This window comes from Mytilus galloprovincialis, chromosome 12, assembly GCF_965363235.1.
Source record: "Mytilus galloprovincialis chromosome 12, xbMytGall1.hap1.1, whole genome shotgun sequence".
Classification (NCBI taxonomy): domain Eukaryota; kingdom Metazoa; phylum Mollusca; class Bivalvia; order Mytilida; family Mytilidae; genus Mytilus; species Mytilus galloprovincialis.
In genome coordinates this window covers 6,413,939-6,436,933 of record NC_134849.1, presented here as the reverse complement: position 1 = coordinate 6,436,933, position 22,995 = coordinate 6,413,939, and the positions used below count along the sequence as shown (strand labels likewise).

Here is a 22,995-nt window from a genome sequence, read left to right as displayed (position 1 = left end):
CACCTTTATATTATGAGTAATATCATTAGAATTAGCTATGACGTATTGACACCTTTATATTTTTGCGCACATGATACAAAGAAAAACAGAACATTTGTAAACAAAGTATACAATTCGTTAAACATTATTAACGTGATAAACTAATGGTTTCAAATATTTCAATAAATCGTTGTCAAAGCCTATCCCAGCACCCCAACTCCATAGATCACAAGGTGTTTCGAACATCTATTTAGACCAATTAGAATTAACTAATTGACCATGGCCATGTCCATCGTCAGGAGCCCAAGCCATTGCATAGTGACACTTATTATAAAAATACTGTAATTTTTATTAGGGGCTCGACACCTCATGATCTGTCTGACTACTATTTTCTATACTCTTTATCTACTTAACCTTGTTTATCAATTTAACGAACAAAGTATAGAATCTATTTTCATAATCTGCAACATATTAATTATTCAGAGTTGCTGATGTTACTGTGTCTTTCAAGTTTTTATGCCTACGGAAAGCAAACAGAGGTCTTTTATCAAATAAAAGTTTTGCCTCTTCGTCATCCTTTAATTTATCCCAGTGTTTGAAGTTAGATTCAAAACAAACCGGACATAGTTTTATAATATAGTTAATTGCTACCTTAGTTTGATATTAATAAGTATTAAAATGTGCTTTGTTATTAAATGCTATATCAGTATTTAGTTCAAATATATAATCTTAAATCAATCCTAATTCTATCTTATTCATTCTTATGTGACGTCATTTTTCATTTTTTGATGATCTGTTTTACAAATTCAAATGACGTCATTTTTTCGTCATTTTTCAGTTTCAAATAGGACGTCACTTGGCGTAGAGGTTTAAACTTATTCGGATGTGTCTACTTTTGTGTTTCAAATGTCTGGTTATGTAAATGTATTTCAGTTGTTTCCTGTAATTAGTTAATACTTCAGTTTTATCATGTACATCTTTTGAATATTCATTTTATAAAATTTACTGTTTGCAAAAGTATAAATTATTCTAAATTATAGGGATTTTCTGGTAACTAACAGAAAACCCTTGCCGTTTTTGGCACAACCTTTTTGATCTTTTGGTCCTCGATGCTGTTCAACTTTGTACTCGTTTCGGCTTTCAAACTTTTGTATCTTGGCGTCACACGTAGGTCTTGTGTGGACAAAATACACTTCTGGCGTATCAAAATTTTGAAGTTGTTGCCTTTTATTGGCTGTTGTTCGTGTGATTCTGTGTCAATTGTGTTCTCCAATTTATTTATATTGTAGTCCTGTGTTGTCATTTTGATGTCATATTTCACATGGCCATAAAAGTGCGAGGTTTGGCATGCCACAAAACCAGGTTCAACCCACCATTTTTTCCTTTAAAAATGCCCTGTACCAAGTCAGGAATATGGCCATTGTTATATTATAGTTCGTGTATTACATTATAACGTTGTGTCGTTTGTTTTCTCTTATTTTTGAGTGTAAATTCACATTGCGATAAGACGTGTCACGGTACTTGTCTATCCCAAATTCATGTATTTGGTTTTGATGTTATATATATATGTTATATTTGTTATTCTCGTGGGATTTTGTCTATGTGTGTTACATTTTAGTGTTATGTCGTTGTTCTCCTCTTATATTTAATGCGTTTCCCTCGGTTTTAGTTTGTTACCCCGATTTTGTTTTTTGTCCATGGATTTATGAGTTTTGAACAGCGGTATACTACTGTTGCCTTTATTTTTAAGATATTGGTCTTTATGTGTGATTTCTGTCTTGAAAATACTGTGGAGAATACCAAGGGAGGTAACTTTAATACAGATTTGGGCTTTACCATTAATTTGTCTTTTCTTTGTTTTGCAGTCACTTCCTGCATAACAGTTTTAATTTCATTTTTTGGATATCCCCTTTTAATAAGGCGCTCAGGAAATAACGCATATTGTGTTTGCAAATCTACTGGATCGTTCGTACATCTCTTAAAGCGAAGCATTTCTCCTTTAATTATGCATCTGAAAGTAGAGGATGGGTGGCATGAGGATCTCTCTAAGTACTGATAATTTTCAGTCTTTTTTCGGAATGTCGTGAGGTCTAAGATTCCTGTTTCTCTAAATCTTGGACCTTTGAATACCAACACATCTAAAAACTGCATTTTAGTTTGTGATTTCTCGTGTGTAAATTTAGAAGTGCATGTTGTCTGTTAGCATGTTCAAAGAATTGTGCTATTTCATCATCTGTACCTTCATTGTAAATAAAAAAGCCATCGTCCCTAAACCTGTAGAGGCTTGATATTTTCTGTTTATGTTGGAAAGTCCTTAAAATACTATTTAAGACTTCATAAACTCTCAGATCCGTAATTTCAGGTGATAAACTATTTCCCATTGGAACTCCAGTTGAAGTTTTATAAAATTTACCATTGAACATAAATTCATTATTTTCAAGAACTATCTTAAGACGTTCCAATATATATCGCAACGGAGGCAATAGTATCGTATGTTTACATTTAATTATCGTAGGCCAAGCATGCTTGACTGCGTCAATCATTTCTACATGGGACATATTGCTGTACATTTCTTTTATGTCAAAACTGACTAAGTAGGCGTCAGGTTTTACCTGCACTTTCTCAATAATATTTATTAATTCTAATGAGTCTCTTAAATGTGTTTCTTGTTTTACTACTGCTGGAAGCATGAATTTATCCAAATACTGCCCTATTCTCTCTAAAACAGTACCCGATAATGAAACAATAGGCCTTCCTTGAATTCTGAAATTTTTATACAGCGTAGGATTCTGTTGAACGCTTTCTATTAGTTCAGGATCAAGTTTGTGCAATTTAGGCAGAAGATACAACCTTCCTGGTTTGAGATCTCTCTTAGCAGAAAGCTATTTTAAGGTGATTTCATCCATGACCCCTTTTCTATGCATTTCAAAGATAATAGTATTGATTTTCTGGTTAGTTTCTATTATGTTTAATTTTGCAATTTCCATGAAGTGAGTAGCACTACTTAATTGCCTCAGACCTTCATTTATATATTCTGTTTTATCCCAGATCACTGTGGTGTTATTTTTATCTGCTTTTCGAATAACTATTTTTTCGTTTCGTTTGAGGGAAGAAATTGCCTTTCTTTCCAGCGTAGTGAGATTATCGTGTGCTTTATTAATTGTTATATTATCTATCTCAATCTTAGTTTTGAATATATATGTCTCAATGGCATTGTTTGCAAGTTCCCGTTCATATCCGGATTTTGTTAAAAAGGGATGACGTTTGAAAATATCACCCTTGTCAAAATGATATTTACATCTTAGTTTTCTTGTAAATTCATTGAAATCTGATGCAATACACAGCAAAAAGTGCCACGCATGTTTCACGCATGGTAAAGAAAACGTGTGTAAAACGTATGTTTTTTGTGTGTTTAACGCATGTTTTTTACAACATGCGTATAACAGGCGTGCAAAAACATATATTAAATATGCGTTACAAAACGCATGACATATTTCACATGTGTAAAACATGTGTAAATACAAACTCATGTAAAATACATGTTTTACATGCGTTTTACATGAATTTCAAAATTATATTTTTTTTATGACTGATTTTTTATCTTTGGCTTATTTTTTTTTAGTTTTGTAGTGGAAATTAACAATTTATAAATGAAAGACATGATTGGAACCTCTCCTTTATCCTTGGTTGGGAAACCCCTTTGAAAAATGGGCTTTTGGCTGGATCCGCCACTGAAGAATGTAATAACTTGAAAGTTTGAAAAATAAATGAAAATTACAAAAACATGTCTGCCTAAAATATTTAATATTTTAATTTCAAAGCATTTTGTTAAGCTTGAATAGACAAAATTTACACATGGTTAAAATGGAATGCTGTAAAGTATGTAGATGAATTAATGTGTTAACTGACTAAATATACATTGTGATATTTGATATGCTGTCATTTATTGTCTTTTCCTTTACTTCTCATCATTGATGTCCTCCAATAGAAGCATGAGAGTATTATCTGACACAAGTTTGGTAAATTCTATATTTTGATTCAATTCATAATAAAGTTCTATTCGTCACAGTCCTGTTGCTACAAATGACTGGAACTGCTTCCTAGCAGAGTTACTTCTCCTTTTTAATTTGCCCAAGACATTTCCGTGTGACAATTTCTTCTGTAAACATAAAAAAGGGTGATTAAGTAAAAAGACATTTGTGATGTTTATATAAGAGATGTTGAATTTCACAAGAACTGAATGTAACTGAAAGTTAAAAGTTCACGAAAGGCAAATATATACTGAACATTCTTATGAAAAAAATGCGCAAAATCAACAAGTTATTATACTTGAAATAAGTAACAAATGCAGTTTTCCAGAGCAGCTTAACTCCTGTAAAAAAAGGTAATCTGCAACATTTATTGAACTCATCCATGACTTTGGCTTGCCAAAACTAACCTTTGAATTTGATAAAAAAAAATATAAAAACAAACATGAAGTTGAACAATAGGATTGAGATTGACAATGCAATTTTCATTATACTTTCCATTTTAAAGGGGAAAATATAATTCCTGTAAAAATAGTTTCTTAGCACTTAATTTTTAAACTAGAAAAAGTCAAACACCTTCCTTTTTAACAGAATTACAATGCATAATTGACCAAAGCTGATTATTTAACTGGTCTTAGCAAAGGTGGATTTAGAGTGGGGCCAGGTAAAAATTTGGTTGATTATATAGGGATTCACTGAAGCAGGACTGGAGCGGGTGCCCTCTTAGGCAGTCAGTGGCCCCCTACTTATGAACAAATGATTAAAATTTCTAAAATCCTACAACTCACATAGGCTTGCGAGAGCTCACAATACTATTTTCCATATCATTTATATTTCCAAGTGGCAACATGTGTACAAACTACTATTATTTAACTTCACCAAAACATTGTATGGGAAAGAGAATGTGCAAACATGAAAAAAACTGGATAAAATGAAAACTTGTTGCATTTACTTTATCCCTGCAATGTGTTGTTTTGCAAGACAAAATTTTAAAAAGATGAAAAAGTACTAACCTAACTAGATATGCAAATGCAGTGAAAAATTTGCGGCTAGCATATAGACATAATAAAGGACAGATTTTTTCTGTAAAATTCCTGTTGCATATATTCATACCTTCTTCAGATGAAGGATAATTTATAGCATGGCACTTTGGTATTAACTTTGTTGGATTCAGTAAGCAAAATATTTACCACTTGATATCTCTTCTTATTTATTGTTTGTTGGGATGCTGTCCCACTAAAATATACTTTACACATTCTTTTACTGTAAATTCAGAAATTAATGCGATGTTTTTATTATTGCGAAAAATGCGACAGAGTTGTAAACGCAATAATTTAAACTCGCATTTTGAAATATTTTATATGAATTAAACAGGGTTTTTCTTAAAATCGTAAAAATTAAAATCGCATATAAGTCTAAAACTACAAAATCGCAATAATAAATGCACGCAATAATTTCTGAATTTACAGTATTCAAAAACAGATTATTATTAAACAAAAGTTATTGCAGAATAAAACTTCTTACCTGAAGAGTCCATTTTTTCTCCAGTGTCGATTACAAGTACATTTCCTTTTCTTTTCTTTGGTCACGTTTTTTAAACAGTGTCTTCTGTCCCAAAAGTTTTTTGTTATTGCATGTATTGACTTGCTTGGAAACTTTAATAAAAAATATATCAGTTATAGATAATCATGATAATTAAACATGTTAAACAAAAATTGTAAAACGAATTTCTCTGATAATTACATCTATACATATATATATATGTGTGTACGGGAAAACATGGTTTATATATAATGTTTGAGTTTTTATTAGCTTTTAATGAGCTTTCAATAACTGAAAGTACTATTAAGTTTTGATTGTTTGTCTTCATGTTAGATTTTTTAGCTTTGTACCAATTCAATGAATCAAAACAATTTCTAACCGATTTCACCACTTTGTTCCTCTTTTGTGCTGTTACACAACAGTCACAACATTCTATTTATGCCTGTTCCAAGTCCGGATGAAATTTAGTTGTTGTTTGATGCAGTCTGCCATATTTGATTTATTTTGGCAAATCATTTTACATTTTGTCATGTCAAGCCTTGATGGCCTGTTATACATTTTTTGTAGCTGACAGTATGAGCTTTGTTCATTGTTAAAGGTATTCAGGTATCCTATATAGATGCTTAAATCCAGTTCATATGGACATTATTAGATAGTAATCTCATAGGTGCTGACTGACCTAAGGGGGGGACCGCTCCAGTCATGCTTCAATGATTCCCTATATAATCAACCAAATCTTTCCCACGAAAAGCCCCCCCCCCCCCTGGATCCACCTATGCATAATTGTTTTATAAACTATCTAATATAATTGAACTGATCCTTAAACCTCCTTTGAAAAAGGAACCATATTTTCACATGTAGAATCTAGGTGCTCTATTTATATACAGTGCTGTTTTTCCATCTACCATTGGACATTTAACCAAATTTACATGATCAGCTTGTGTGCTCTCTGTATAAACAATCAATGGAGCCACAATAGATCTGTTCCTACTGGAACCTATATTTATTATAATGAACTTTTATTTCATAACAACTGCACAATACTAGCAAACAATAGTATTTATTGTTTTCAAGTATACAGGTAAAAGCATAGGTGGATCCAGGCGGGGGGGAGGGGGGAATCATTGGAGCATGACTGGAGCGGGCCTCATGTTAGGTCAGTCAGCGCCTCCTCCCCATAGGAAAAGTTATGGATCCGCCACGGAAAAGATCAGGAAAATCAGGAAAGGCAGATTATCAAAAAAAAAAATCATTCATAAAATTTAAGTGTTTTCTTTTCTTTTTATCCTCATCTTTATTATATATGAGGGGGAGGACAGGGGGGTACCCTTCTCCCTTCTCCCACCCCTCTTCTCCTTTCTCCTACCCCCGTTCTCCTTTCTCCCATTAGTCTAAGAATAAAACATCTCCTTTTGAGATATTTTTTCTTGAAATATTAGATCATTTTTTAAAAGGAGAGATATTTTATTTTTTCTCCTTTCTCCAACTTTTTCTCCTTTCTCCCAGCCTTCCTCTCCTTTCTCCTACCCCCTTTCTCCTTTCTCCCACCCCCTTTCTCCTTTCTCCTACCCCCTTTCTCCCTGTCTCCCTTACCCCTGTCCTCCCCCTCATATCTGCAGTAGAGAAGAGAACCAATAATTACTTTCAAATAAAAGATGAAAAACGTTTTAAATATCAGGTGACAGTTAAAAAATCAATTTCAGAAATGTCCTGAAAAAAGGTGCCGATTTGACTTAAATAATGTAATGAAGGTGACGAATTCGGTGCCCGTGTGTTTTGTGTCCAGTAAAATTATTAAGAAATTACAGAGTTTTTTCATGTTAATTAATTCACCGTATCGAAATACTTACACTGAGTGAGTCTTTGCAAAATTGTTCATTCTGTTAGGTACATAGTGGGCCTGGCAAGTGATAGTCATACCGTATTTTATTTATAAGTTGTACAAAAATAACCGCGGGAAATACCATTACACTGGCATGGAGACTCAGAGAAAATTACGGAATCCACATTCATATATATTTTTTTAAGGTCCAATCGGTTACATACAATTATTAATCATGTTTACTTGTTTTCATTACTTATAAATCTACGCATGGATTTCAATCATTAAATGCCGTTTAAATGTAATTTTTAATGCTTCGCCTTTGGTTTAATATTAGCCCGTACGGTTCACCCGGAAACGAGCGTTCAGACAGACGACACTGATACTGACATCATGATTCGTGAAGCAAAACGCAAATTTTATGGAAGATATGAGATGCAGCTAGGACAATGTAGGATATCTTCAATCTAGGACACTAAAGACAAAATGGGTAAGAATACAACTTTAATATTTTATTCGATTAACATTTCACGAAGGATTTTTAAATGTCATTTCCAAAACTGATTTATTTATCCACAGGACTCAGGAGTTTGAAATCCTATCAATAACGGGGTAAACATATATATACCAAACTTGAATATCACAGTAGAGCTTCACTCGAATCAATCTTCTGTGATATATCCAGTTTGAGTAAATTATAAAGACATGCACGAACTTAAGTTAAGACCGTAAAGTAGAACCAGCTAGATGACCATTTATTCTTACACTTCCGGAGCACCTGAGATCACCCCTTGTTTTTGGTGGGGTTCGTGTTGTTTATTCTTTAGTTTCCTATGTTGTGTCTTGGGAACTATTGTTTGTCCTTTTCTTTTTTAGCCATGGCGTTGTCAGTTTATTTTCGATTTATGAGTTTGACTGTCCCTCTGGTATCTTTCGTCCCTTCCTGATCCTGATCCTAAGGTCAATAATTGACACTACTGTTCTCTGTGTGCTATCTTCCTCCTCTTATGGTACACCGTTGCTCGAGGTAATATCTCGCGGTACTTTGGTATACTTGTTTAGGCGCAGGATCGGGAATCAGGGATTGCAAGTTCTTGGAATCTCCCTGATTTTGTAATATATTCCCCTACAATTTGCGATGTTGCTTCGTAGGTTTCTCTTTTTGGTGGTGCTAGTATTGACTGTATATTTGTTGGATCGATGTTAAGTAGTTCCATTTGTCTTCGCATGTCCTCTCTTTCTTGTTGGTATCTTGGGCAGTATAGCAGGAAGTGTTCTGATGTTTCTTCTTCTCCGCATTCACAATATGGCGTGAGGGATTGACCGATTTGGTTTCTGTATTTGTTAAGTCTGCTGTAGCCCGTTCTTATTTCTGACAATATTCTTCCTATTTGGTTGTTAGGCTTGTCTAGTTGTGCGTCCTTACCAACGATAGGAATTAGGTTGAAAAGCTGTCTTCCAGTTTCACTAATTGTCCATCTGCTTTGCCATTTGAGTTTTGTAGACATCTTGACTGCACATCTTACATCTGACATGGTTATGACATTATACTGATCATTTAGTGATGAGGCCTCTTTTGCAGCGTCTTTTGCCAACTGGTCCGCTATCTCGTTCCCGGCTATATTAGCATGGCCTGGGATCCAAGATAGGGTTGTTAGTATGCCGTGTCTTAAGAGCGTTCCCATGCATTCTTTGATACATGTATCAGTAATTGTGTCGATGTAGTTAGAAGATTTCCAGTTCAGAGTCAAGATGCCTACAGCAGTCTGGCTATCTGACAGTATTTTAAGCTCAGAAAACTGGTCCTTTATAGTCGTTATACAGTGCTCCAGGACCATTAGTATGGCTACTAGTTCAGCAAGAAGTATCGATCCTCTATTAGCTACTGGCCTCTTTAGACTTATGCCTTGGCTATTTCCAGAATATACTACTGCTCCTGCCCCACATGGTCCCGGGTTACCTTGACATGAACCATCAGTGAATGCCACTACTGTTGAGTCTGTGCTGTCTCCTAATAGGTCCTTTACAACCTGTTTACTTTCAACAGTTTGTTCGGCTGTTCTGTTCTTTGAGCTACCTAGACGACTCCAATAACTTGGTGATCTCCTTAGCATGACATCTACACCAGCTTTGTATGTGAATTCTGGTTCTATAAGTTTGATGTCAACTTTCGTGGCTTTGAACATGTCTATGGATTGGTTTATAGCTTTACCAAATGGAGAATCCTGTTGTTCATAGGTTGCGTTGTTTGTTAAATACTGTTCTAGTTGTTGTTTAATTGGTTCTGCTATGTTCTTTGATTGTATTTTTGCCAGTTCACGTACTGATATTTCCTCTATTCTGAGGTCTATGGGTTGTATATTGGCTTCAACTTCCATTGCCTCTCTACCTGATGTTCCTGGTAGTCCTAGGCATATTGACAAGCCTTTTCTTTGTACAGCTTCTAATTTCTTCATATTCTCTGCAGATGTTATTTGCCAGACTGGGCATGCATACTCCATGATAGATCTAACCATGCTGTTGTATACTTGGAGCAGTTTTGATCTTGATATTCCTCCCATGCCCTTAATATCTCTAATTACATATATTGCATTATTTGCCCTCTTCTGCATCAAATTGATGTGGGTGTCAAATTTAAGCTTCTCGTCTAGAGTTACTCCAAGTAGCTTCGGTGTTGGACTATATCTATAGGAGAAGGAGTTGACTTTTAATGTTTTCTGCTCTGCATCTGTGTTGCCTTTTGAGAATAGGCATACTTCACACTTTTCCAGGTTTACATTAATTCTCCATTTTTCTGTCCATTTTAAAATAGTTTTGACATCCTCTGAAGTTCTTTCTTTCATTTCCTTTATGTCTTTCCCCTTATGCCATAGAGTGCCATCATCTGCAAACTTGCAATTTTCTCCTTTTGTGTTATCCATTATATCAGCTATGAATATGTTAAACAAGGTGGGTGATAGTACTGACCCTTGTGGCAAGCCGATTTTGGTATCAAATTGTTCTCCAAAGAAGTTATTCAGCATACATCTGGCTGTTCGATTTGTGAGAAAGCTGTTTATCCATAACCAGGTTTTTCCCTTTATCCCAAGTTTATGCAGCTTGATCATTAACCCCTCACGCCATATTGAGTCATATGCCTTTTCAAGGTCCACTAGCCATGCAAGAGTTTATTCATCCTCGTTGAAACCATCAGCTATTGTTTGGACTAACCGAAGTAGAGCATTGGTGGTTGAGTGATTCTTTCTGAACCCTTCTTGAGTTAAATCAATCAATCTGTGACCCTCAATATATGCCACAATGCGTTCTAGGATGACTCTCTCCATTAGTTTGCATATAATGCAAGTTAGGCTGATTGGTCTGTAAGAAGAGGATGAGTAATAGCTGGTTTTTCCTGGTTTTCTTAGAAATTTTACATCTGCCATTTTCCATTCTGTTGGTAATTCCCCTTTTTGCCATATGATGTTCATCATTGTTACTACGGCTTCTGTAAATTTGTCACCTGCATGCTTATAGAATTCAGCAAACTGCTGATCTGGTCCTGGGGCAGTCCCCGTGCGAAGGCGGTATATAGCTGCTTCTACCTCGTCTTTGTCTATTTCTCTATCAAAGCCTTCTCTATGTTGATCTGTTTCATTTGCTGCCTGATACATGTTATTTAGTTCTTTGTATTCTTTGTTGATACTATCATAAAATTCTTTATCAAATGACTCATCCTTTAGGTGGCTACCTCCAAAGAAAATTTTTTGTAGAAGTTCAACTTTACTTTTGTTGTCAAATATTGGATCTTTATTTTCAACAATTAATGGGAGTACTGAGTTATCTTCTGTTTTCCTGGACATCTTTTTGTACGTGTTCCAGAAGTCTTTTGAGTTTTTAGCCTGATTTAGTTGGTTTACGAGGTTATTACTCCATTCTTCTTGTGCATCTTCCTTTGCCTTGTCAAAGTTGTCTTCTGCAATGATGAGTCTTTGTTTGTTTTGTGGAATGTTCCTCATTCTGTATTGTTTCTGGCAGTGATTTAGGTGTTTTTTGGCAGATGTTACTGAGCTACTCCACCAGCATGGCTTTTGGTGTTTTCTTGGTTTAATTTCTTTATATGGGATCATTTCTTTTTGTGTTGCATTTATGATGTCAGCAAATGACTGGTAAATATGGTCAACTGAGTTGTTATTTGCTGGCCTGTTTTCCAACCATTCACCAAACCTTTCTTCTGTGACACGTTTCCACTCTTCCCAATCTACCTTGTTAAGTTGCCATATTTTCTTTGGTGTTCCCCAATTATCTTCAGAGCAAACACGTAGATTAGTAAGGATACTGATATGGTCAGATCTGATGGTCTCGTGTGAAAGAGTGTCGCAACTTATCATATTATGTTGGAAATTGGAGTTCATCAGCATAAGATCTATAACAGAGTCTGAATTCCTTCGTGTTGGCTGGCCATCGTTTATGCAGATCATGTCTTGTTTGGTTAGCATGTTCTCTATTAGTTCACCAGCTTTGTTAGTTTTGATGTTTCTCCATTCTTGACTTTTGGCGTTTAAGTCTCCTGCAATAATCAAGGGAATATTGCTTGTTACGTCTTCGAGTTTAGAACACAGTTTTTCTATTTGGTCAGATCTTTCTGGTGGTATGTATGGGCACAGCAGTGCAAACTTTATGCCTTTGTCAGTTGTAATATTTACTGCTACTGATTCATATTCCAAGCTGTTATAGATGTCTGTTTCAATAGCAACAAATTTTCCATTGTTTTCCCTCACACATATTGCTACTCCTCCACCTTTTCTGCCTATCCTGGGTTTATCAAAGACTTTCCAGTTTAAAAATTTCAGTTTACTATTTACATCTTGAAAAGTTTCATTTATACATACAACATCAACATCAAAAGTATTTACAGTATTTACAATGTCCTTGTATGCCGTATTAATAGCTTGGGCATTAATAAGAAGGATTTTCATCCTGACGGGTTTATCTGTTTATAACCATTGAAATGTATATGTCTCTTTGATAACTATACATTTTTTGGTAGCAAGTGAAACCGGAGTGAAGTTAACACTGGCTTCGTAATATTCCTGTTGTCTTCCCAAGTTCTGAGATAAACTATCAAAGCACGTAAACAATAAGATGTTTATTTAAAAGACATATATATATGGTTGAATATAAGTCTATTTGTTAATGTTATTGTAACAGTCCCTAAAGTGGGAGCCATAGGATGAGCGTCCTCTCAATTCAAGTCCAATAGGGTTTGGAAGTCTGGCAAGATCAAAGTCCTGACAAGAATAATAACATGGCAGGTGGTGTCTCAGGAGAAAGAGTTACGGAACTATAAGTAATACATTTGTACTAACAATAGTAACAATATATAACACCAGACTAGAGGACTGTGAAAACAAGTGACCTGGCATAAAATGAATATCCTGGTCTGGTTTCTCAATCTGGGGTGACTGGTAAGAACACATTCATAAATCATGGGCTTTAAGGAATCTTATTTAAGAATGTCATATCAAATTAAAATTTTCAGAGAATTGGATTATAAAATTACAGAACCAGGTGCTCTGCAGGGAGCAGCTTTCTACGACCCGCTGAGGGTGAACCATGAATAGTTGGGGCTCAGTATCATGAGTATTGACACAACATTCAAGCTTGATACAGCTCTGAATTTGGATTCTGATAAAATTTTTGACATACATGTACATGTAATATGAGTTTCTGACACTAAGCAAATGTCAAGATCTTACAAATCTATTGCTCAATATTGTGCAGTTAAACATTTCTTCTTTAAACTTTTTAAAAATTTGGAATCCAAGAAATTCAATGACATTTTGTCATTTTTTTTTTTATTAAATCGCTATTGACAGTAAAAGCTCGTCTGGCCTACTAAACAAGCCCCTGTGAACCACTAAAAAACAATAAATTAAGCAGCTTTGACTCCATAATAAATAAGATGCTCAAGCGCAGCCAATCATATCTGCTTAAATGTTTTGTAAAGATATTTAACAATGTATTAACAACAGGAAAATTTCCTGAAATATGGGCTAAAGGATTTATTGTCCCATTACATAAAATCGGATCTAAAGATTACCCATCAAATTTTAAGAAGCATCACGATAGGAAGTTGTGTAGGAAAACTCTTTTTAAAAATACTCAATAATAGATAAGAATAGTTTATATAAACTAAAAGAAATATAGTTGGTCCAGAGTGGACAATGCTCATTGTTGAACGCTGTATGGTGGCTATGGTTGTTAATTTCTGTGTCATTGGCAAAAATATCACATCTCCTATTTTTATAGGACGACTGCAAGTTCTGGTGGATGGTCTTAGAAAAATATCATAACATATACATGTACATGTATACGGTATGATAGAAAAATAATTTCTCCGATAAGTAACTGTGTGGATGATGAATACATGACAGGGATTTTAACCTCACTGTAATAATTTAAAATATTGTAGCACTTGATACAATCACTTTTTAAACGACTGCAAAAATTAAAAAAAATCACGTCTGCGTCGTTGTCGTCCTCGTCCGAATACTTTTAGTTTTCGCACTCTAACTTTAGTAAAAGTGAATGGAAATCTATGAAATTTTAACACAAGGTTTATGACCACAAAAGGAAGGTTGGGATTGATTTTGGGAGTTTCGGTCCCAACATTGTAGGAATTAGGGGCCAAAAAGGGCCCAAATAAGCATTTTCTTGGTTTCGCACTATAACTTTAGTTTTAAGTAAATAGAAATCTATGAAATTTTGACACAAGGTTTATGACCACAAAAGGAAGGTTGGGAAAAATTGAATAAATGGGGTTCTTTGATATGCCAAATCTAACTGTGTATGTAGATTCTTAATTTTTGGTCCCATTTTCAAATTGGTCTACATTAAAGTCCAAAGGGTCCAAAATTAATCAAAGTACTGAAGTACTGAACATCGGATGACCGCAGGTTCTTGTGGATGGTCAAAAGCGCATGTCACAGAAACAGATCACATCTCTATACCTGAAACTTGGGTTAATTTACAGAGATATTTTTTTCTGATAGAAGTTTGTGCTTGGATGATGAATAAATGACAGGAAATTCAACCTCACCGTAATAACTATTATATTGTAGTGCAAGAAATCCGTATACCTTGGACTATTATACTTATATAATAATAGTCGTAGAGAATATACTGGTTTGTTGTTATATATATTATTAATATTACGATTGCATGTATATATAATTTTCATCTATTTGTATATGATAATTCAGTCTATTCTACTATTATTATAGTGCAGTGCAAGTGCATGGTGGACACTCTTCTGTAAAAAAATCAAAGCCTTAAAGGCTGTAAAAGCAATTGCTGCCATGTTAATGTTTTGGGAACTTTTATTTTCATCTACATATATAAGAATTAAACCTGACAGGACATGGTTGTCTAGTGAAAAGCAAGAAGGTTTTGACTTTATATCAATAAAAGACTTAAGCAGGAAATCATTTTTAATATGTTTTATATTTCACAAGGAGACAACAAGTTTACCAGGCTAAAGTTGGGGGTAATTATGGATTATTCCCTGGTAGTGTTTGTAACTGGGCAATAATTACTTTTATTTATTTAATTTTAACAATTTTCATAATTAATTTAAATTAACCATTCAGTTAAAACATTTCACCTTTCGAGACGCTAATGTTGAAAAATGGGACAGAAATAAAATAACTTACAAGACATAAACATGTAAAAAAATAAATATATATTTCAGCTTACTAAAAATATTTTCATAGTGTTACTTTGACATCATTTCTTAAAACTAAGTCCCACACATAATTGTTCATTTCATATGTGTCATCCTCATGCGATACGAGAAGTTTTCATGTCGCTAAATAGTCTTCTTGTCGCTTAATTTATTTTTCTTGTCCGTTCTTGACACTTCTTGTCGCTAAAATTCTTCTTGTCGTTATTAGTGAGACCGCTATTTTTAGATTACAGGTGGTCATTTACACTGTGTAGTGATTTTTATTTTACGATGAATTTATGAATGAACGATAATTTTATGAATGAACAAGAGCACCTGACCTCTTTCTGAAACACAAATTAAACATATAAAATCGTTTTTATTAAGATATAATTCAGTCAAATTTTCACCACTAAATCAACAACTGAAATGATTCCATATTTTGTTGAAACATCGTACAACCGGAGAACAGAAATCGCAGGTATGAGGGCCCTCATGGGGTTTTTGATTATGTGATTACTTGGCCGTTTTTTTAATGATTATTTGATTATTAAGCCAAATATTTCATGATTATTTGATTACCTAGGACTGTATTTTTAGTTTATGATTATTTGATTACTAAAGATAAGCAAATATTTAATGATTATGTGATTATATTGGCAAAAAAATGGTGATTATGTGATTACTAGGACCCCCCCATGAGGGGCCTCAGGTATGAAAATGCACTTTTTTCACTGATGTTGAAAACCCAAAACTAATTTGACTATAATTTATGAATGACGGAAATTTAAGCGATAACAATACATCGGAGTGACCTCAAGGTCATCCTCTGTAAAAACTAAGTTTGATTTTAACAAAAAATAAATTCTTTGGTTTCTTTGATATTCTGATTCTAAACATGTACTTAGATTTTTGATTATGGGCCCAGTTTTCAAGTTGGTCCAAATCAGGATCCAAAATTATTATATTAAGTATTGTGCAATAGCAAGAAGTTTTCAATTCCACAGTATTCAGCAATAGCAAGAAATCTTCAAATGCACAGTATTGTGCAATAGCAAGAAATTTTCAATTGCACAGTATTGCACAATAGCAAGAAATCTTCAATTACACAGTATTGTGCAATAGCAAGTATTTTCAATTGCACAGTATTGTGCAATAGCAAGAAATATCTAATTGCACAATATTGCGCAATAGCAAGAAATTTTTCAATTGGAGTTATCTTTCTTCTAGAATAGTAGTTGAATCAACTTAAATCATTGTTTTATACAATATACAATGTATATTCACTTTTACTACCAACTGATAAATTAAAACAATCTTTACCTTTCAGTGATAACAAGCACTTTTTTTATATTTTAATATTTTATGATATATTTAAATGAGTAGTTATTGTTGCAAACTCCATTAGAAATTTGAATTGAGATCAGTTTTGGAATAAGGGAAAGGGGGATGTGAAGAAAAAAAAATTGGGGGGGGTCAATTTTTCTCATTTCAGATTTCATAAATAAAAAGAAAATTTCTTCAAACATTTTTTTGAGAGGATTAATATTCAACAGCATAGTGAATTGCTCAAAGGCAAAACAAAAATGTTAAGTTCATTAGACCACATTCATTCTGTGTCAGAAACCTATGCTGTGTCAACTATTTAATCACAATCTAAATTTAGAGCTGAATCCAGCTTGAATGTTGTGTCCATACTTGCCCCAACCGTTCAGGGTTCAACCTCTGCAGTCTTATAAAGCTGCGCCCTGCGGAGCATCTGGTTATAATTATACTATGGTTTGTTTTAATACAAAAATGTATATAAAATATTAATACAACTGATCAAAATATAGCATATTCCCTCAACCAATATAGTGAGTTCAGTATAATATACACTTCTTAGTTTTATTATTTGATTGACATGAATTGTTTATACTGTCTTTTTACTGATATCTGAAATATTTGCCACTGAGACATTATGCAGACTGCCTTATGTAGGCATTAAAAATTTAAGGGACTGTTGGTCCATCTTTCAGTATTACATTGGATGATGATTCAATTTTTGTTTCCTTTTGTTAACTTTAGTTTGCAGTTGCCTCATGCAAAGGATTAGGTCCAGTGTGACCCCTTTTTGGCCCCAAAATATAGCAGTTTTACAAAACTGTTTAAGTGTAAACTTCTAGTTATTCATCGGAACGTAGAATGCTACTGCTACATAAATGTGGGCTGTTTCAACAATACAACGCACATATATCGGGTACTAGCATCATTAAGTCATGCTAAATTACTGAAATCTTCACAATTTTAGAATTTTAGTTAAATTTTAGACGTTTTTTTGTCTTAAATGAAAGTAGCCGCATTGGTGTCCATTCTTAAAAATATTGAAAAGTAAGTTGTATTTGATGATAACACATAACATATATAAAGGTTGAGGATGAACACGAATGCAGCCATTTCAATTAATATTTTATAGTGTGTCTTTCTATGTTGTGATGTTACACGTGCACTATTGTTTCAGATAAGGGTGAAGGTTTGGTACCATTTAAAAGTTTAAACCCCCTGCAATTGTGTGTCACCTGTCCTTAGTCAGGAATCTGAGGTTTAGTAGTTTTCGTTTGTTGATGGAGTAACTAAGTTCATAAGTTTTTCTCGTTTCTTCTTTTTATACGCCCATTTATGTGAGTACATATATTATGGTATACCGTTGTCTGTCTGTCCATGGTCAACATGTTGGACATTAACTCATAAATGCTTTAACCATTTTGCATAAAACTTTGGTGAATTGTTTATATCTATTGACATGAGCTGCCTTTCATTTTTTATAAAGTTTAGATTTTAAGTTTCTGAGTAACAGGGTTGTTCATAAAAAAAAGTGATTTTCCAGTTTTTAGTCAATAACTCAACAATGTTTTCTCCTACTTTCAAGAAATTTTGGTGTATTTTTTATATCTATTGACATGAACTCCCTTTCAATTTTTATAAATTTTAAATTTCTGAGTTACCAGGTTTTATATTCATAAAAAAAGGGTGATTTTCCAGTTTTCAGTCAATATCTCCAGAATGTTTTCTTTTTCTTGCAAGAAATTTTGGTGAATTGTTTATATCTTTTGACATGATATCCCTTACAATTTTTATAATTTTAGATATTGGGTTTTTGAATTACCAGATTTTATTCATAAAAAGATGGGGAATTTTTCCAGTTTTCGGACAATAACTCAAAAATTCTTTCAGCAGCTGTTCTAGTGAAACTTTTGTGATTTGTTTATATCTTTTGATGGAAGCTCCCTTTAGAATTTTAAAATTTTAGATTTTACATTTCAGAGTTATGGCATGGGGTTTTATTCATTAAATAAAGGGGATTTTCCAGTTTTGGACAATAACTCAAAAATGGTTGCAGCAATTCTCATTGGATGGTTTTACTTTAGTAGTAATTTTGTGGGCCCTTTATAGCTTGCTGTGCATTGTGAGCCAAAGCTCTATGTTGAAGACTGTACTTTGACCTTTAATGGTTTACTTTTACATGTTTTATAAATTGTGGCTTGGATGAAGAGTTGTCTCATTGGACCTCATACCACATCTTCTTATATCTATCATCTTCATTTTGGCTTTCACATGAACACAGACTGTGTCTGTAATTGTAAAGTAATATGAAAATAGTTTCTGTAAAATTTTTATGAAATGGATTTCTTTTTATCCTATAGGCTAGTTATCAAATTTGACCTCCCCTATGTCAGGAAGGTACATGTACATGGATGTTTAAAAAATTCCACAAATGGTGAAGAAAATGGCAAGGGAAGACACCTAGTAAATGTTTCAAGTACAATTCAGCAATGGTAAGTATATTTTTTGTATGGTGCAAGATTTTTTTGCTGTGTTGAAAACAATTTGTGGCCTTCCGTTGTTTTTTGCTCTTTGTCAGACTTACTGTATTGAATATGTGTGAGTCGGCAATGCCAAACAAACAATTTGTTAAGGGTGGCCTTGCTTTCAATACATTATTTATGCTGAAACTTTATTACTATATATTAAGGTAACTTTGCTGTTACAGTCTTTGCCAAACTGAAATTGAACTTTTCTACTATACATTCAACTAAAACATCTTGAAAAATCTTTCTGTCTGAATTGCTTCTTGTCTGAGACTTGTTGGTTAGACAGAGTTTGGGATTCACTGCTGTTACAAATAGTAAGGAGAATTTATTAAAAAAGATATAATGCAATAGAGAAACAACTGATAACTTATAAGGGGTATACTATACATGATATATATCAATGAATCAACATTAGTAAATACACAGCGGAAAAAAAAGAAACACATACAATTGCAAGATGGCCCCTATATGGTTTTTTGAACCTCATCAGGTCAAAATACAGCTATGGCAATTTAACCCCCTTGTATGGAAAATTGAACATTGAGGTAAAATATAGATTTTGGCTTACAAAAAATGTATATCTCTGAAAACAAAGCATTTAGAGCAAATCTGACATGGGGTAAAATTGTTTAACCAAATATTATGAAACTTACACACCCTGATAATATCCACTAAATGCAGATCAAGTACAAATTTGGGTAGGTCACTTTTACTGTTCTGGAGTTATTTCCCTTATTATAACATTATACCTATGCAAGAGGGGGCATCATCTGTGTCCCATGGAGATAAAAATAAATAATTAAATTATGAAAATGGACAAATCTGACATTTTGATAAACCAAATATTTATAGTGAATCTAGTGTTTTATTTAGAGATGTCTAAAAGGATGGAACATGATGATCCGGCATGTATTACAGCTGATTTCCTTATGCTTGCAAAGTAAAACTTTGGTTGGCTTGCTTGCTTTGTTTGTATAATTGTTTATACAAGCTTTGTGAATAAGATTGACATCTTTAATCAATATATATATGGCATAGTTAAACCTGTATATATTATAGATAGATAGATAGATAGATAGATAGATAGTTTATTAACGTCTCACCATTAATATACACAATACAATATTTACATATATATCATAAAACATAAATATATATTAATGCCACTCTTAAAAGAATTATGAGAGACAAAAAGTAAAATTTCATCAAACAATAAAAGGACTTTATAAAACTATGTACATGCACTTATTAAAATTTCTAAAACAAATTACAAAAATTTAAAAGTCTAAAAAAATTTATTGATATAAAAAACGTCTCCTTCTGTCTAAAATAGATTTGCAGGTTTTGGCACATTTGTAAATTACATTAACGTTTTGGCATCCCAACACAAAAGACAGTTGCTCACGGTTCGTCAACATGTTAAAGTTCTCATCTACACTGTTTATATATTCATAAAGTTCGTTCCTTAAATCGTCATAAAGTGGACATTCAATTAGTACATGTTCCTCAGTTTCAGTTTTATTTTCACACATAAAGCAAGTCCGTTCATGCATTGGTAAACGTTCGAAGTGCTTGGTTTCAATTCGTATGGGTGCAACCCCACATCTGAATTGCGAATATGCTCTACGTTGAGCAGGAGATAATAGTGTTTTTAAATAAAGTTCACAACTAATTTCGGTTTTAAATGTTCTATATGTCCTTAATTTGTTACTACCACCATCCATACGTCTTGCAGAAACTCTATGTAGATCTTCCGTCCACTTATTTCTAAAATCGGTTAAAAGTTTATCTTCTATTTTCGCTAACACCATAGTTTTGTGAATGTTCGTGTCATTATACCAGTCACTAATATTACACGATTCAAACTGCTGATAAAGTCTATAATTTGAATTTTTACATGCTTTATAAAGCCTAAAACTATGTTCCGCCCAGTTATATTATATTATATTTGAATTCAATTGGGTGTTATCCTAATATGATTGTACAATATACAAACAAAGCAAGCAAGCTAACCAAAGTTTTGCTCTACATGCATTAGGAAATTAGCTGTAACCCTGTATGGAAAAACACTGTCATTGAGAGTGAATTGAAACTATTTGTACCTTTACCATGTTCATAATTAGTACAAAATGACATCTAATAAAGAATTTATTCAAAACTTAATTTATTTCATTTATGTTACAGGAGTTTCTGGAATGCCAAGCAAAATCAAAGGATATTTTCATAGAAAGGACTTCTGTAGGCAAAAAAAGTAGGTATGTGTATAAATATATTTATCTTAATGTAATATTTGGAGAGAGATTTAAAAAAAAAAATGTTTTAATCCTTGCTCTTCCAAACACATTGCAGTTGTTAAAGTTTCATGGGTTACCTATTATATAAATAAATGAATGAAAAGTTTCAACTTAATTCGTATGGTTATAACACTTTAAAAACGGCTCGATTTTGTAAGTAAAAAGATCAGTTGTGGTTACATTTTGTATTCAAGATTGTTTTTATTACAAATATTAATTGCTTCCAATTTTTAGCTACATATATTAAAGTTTAAAAAAAATATAAAAATAAGAAGATGTGGTATGATTGCCAATGAGTCATTACTCTCCACCAGAGACCATTGAAGAAGAATTTAAAAATTAGCAAAACTCATGCCAAATGTAAAACCAAAAATCATGTGTCTAAGACTTAAATATCAATCAGTAAACATCTAATTGATTTAGACTGCCATTAATCATAGGATAAGGACATGATCTTGTACAATGTCAAAATATAGGTATCAACAGTTTGTAAAACTGGTCAACATACATATGTGTATAACAATAATGTTTAGTTTGGTTTTAATTTACTGATAGCAAAATCAATATTTATATTTATAAAATACTTTCCAGTTTTATTCAAATATGTTGTTATATCAAAACGAGACAAATATAAAAAAGTAGATGTGGTATTATTGCCAATGAGACAACTCTCCATAAGAGACTAAAATGAGACAGAAAAGCATGTTTAAAAGTCACTGAGGATATGTCATTATGTTTAAAACTAACAACTTACAGTATATGGGAATAAATCAAATTAAGTTTTTAAAAGTATGAATGTAATTTTATTTTTTTCAGATGAAGACAACTTCAAGAGTGACATTTAGAAGATAGAACATTCTATTGATATTGTTATTATGTCAACAACAAAAAAACATTTAGTTGTGTAACGTTTTGAGATTGCTGTATAAAATAAAAGTAGAGTGAAATCAAATGTTTGGAAGTTTTTTGAAAAATTTATATTCTGCAACAAATAGACAACAGAGAAAAAAAATATGAATGAAATTCTTTAAAGTGGATTTATTGAATTTTTCATTTAACATGTTTAAAAAAATAATACAATCTCAGATTTCTCAAGACATTGGTTATTATCAAACCGGCAAGGGACACAACTTCAAAATTGTATTTAAATTGATGCTAGAGGAAACATCTTATACACTTTTGGGGTTTTCCTTTTCATATTACATGCATAAGTCAACAAATGTGTTTGTCAAAGTTTAACCATAATGAAAATTTTAACAAAAATTGTCAAATACATGTACAACATTCCACAAAATCCATTTAAGACAATTTTGACCTCTTTTTAAAAGAGTTGTGGTATTACTGCCAATGAAACTACAGAGACAAAAGATTGTCGGTTTATATTCCATGAAATATTTCATATCATGGTCTTTTCAATCATCTTAGTGTCAAATGTACCTGATCAAGGTTTTAGAAACATGAAAATTATGTTACAGATATTTCTTTTGTTTATTGGTGTATTCAAACAGGAATATTTAAAAGACTGATGAAAAAAGAAGTCTGGTCTGCAATATATGATTCTGATGTTGCTTGTCAAACATGTCAAAAGGAGATTTGTGGTCAAAATAACATGAAGAGATGTTGTATGATTGCCAATTGGACAACTATCCAACAGAGTCCAAATTAAACTGATTAAAGCAATTATATGTCCAGGGAACAGCCTTCAAAAGTAAACATAAGTCGTCTTGGTTGTGTGGAACATATGGAATGTGAACTAGTAAACTTGACAAAGGTTTTA

General features: G+C 32.9%; 2 long non-coding RNA genes across 3 annotated transcripts; one reads left to right on the top strand and one right to left on the bottom strand.

Moving 5' to 3' along the window:
* Positions 1-3,766: 3,766 nt before the first annotated feature.
* On the bottom strand, positions 3,767-7,451 carry LOC143055673 (uncharacterized). Its single transcript, XR_012972125.1, has 3 exons — positions 7,400-7,451; positions 5,532-5,662; positions 3,767-4,138 (listed from the first exon to the last, which is right to left on the bottom strand). It is a non-coding gene; the product is annotated as an uncharacterized LOC143055673 (long non-coding RNA).
* Positions 7,452-7,555: 104 nt separating this feature from the next.
* Positions 7,556-22,170, top strand: LOC143055672 (uncharacterized). 2 transcript variants are annotated; one of them, XR_012972124.1, is made up of 4 exons: positions 7,556-7,861; positions 18,757-18,888; positions 21,109-21,175; positions 22,035-22,170. It is a non-coding gene; the product is annotated as an uncharacterized LOC143055672 (long non-coding RNA). The 2 variants fall into 2 exon arrangements; XR_012972123.1 differs by having other exon boundaries at positions 7,557-7,861; positions 21,109-21,179.
* The last annotated feature ends 825 nt before the right edge of the window (positions 22,171-22,995 follow it).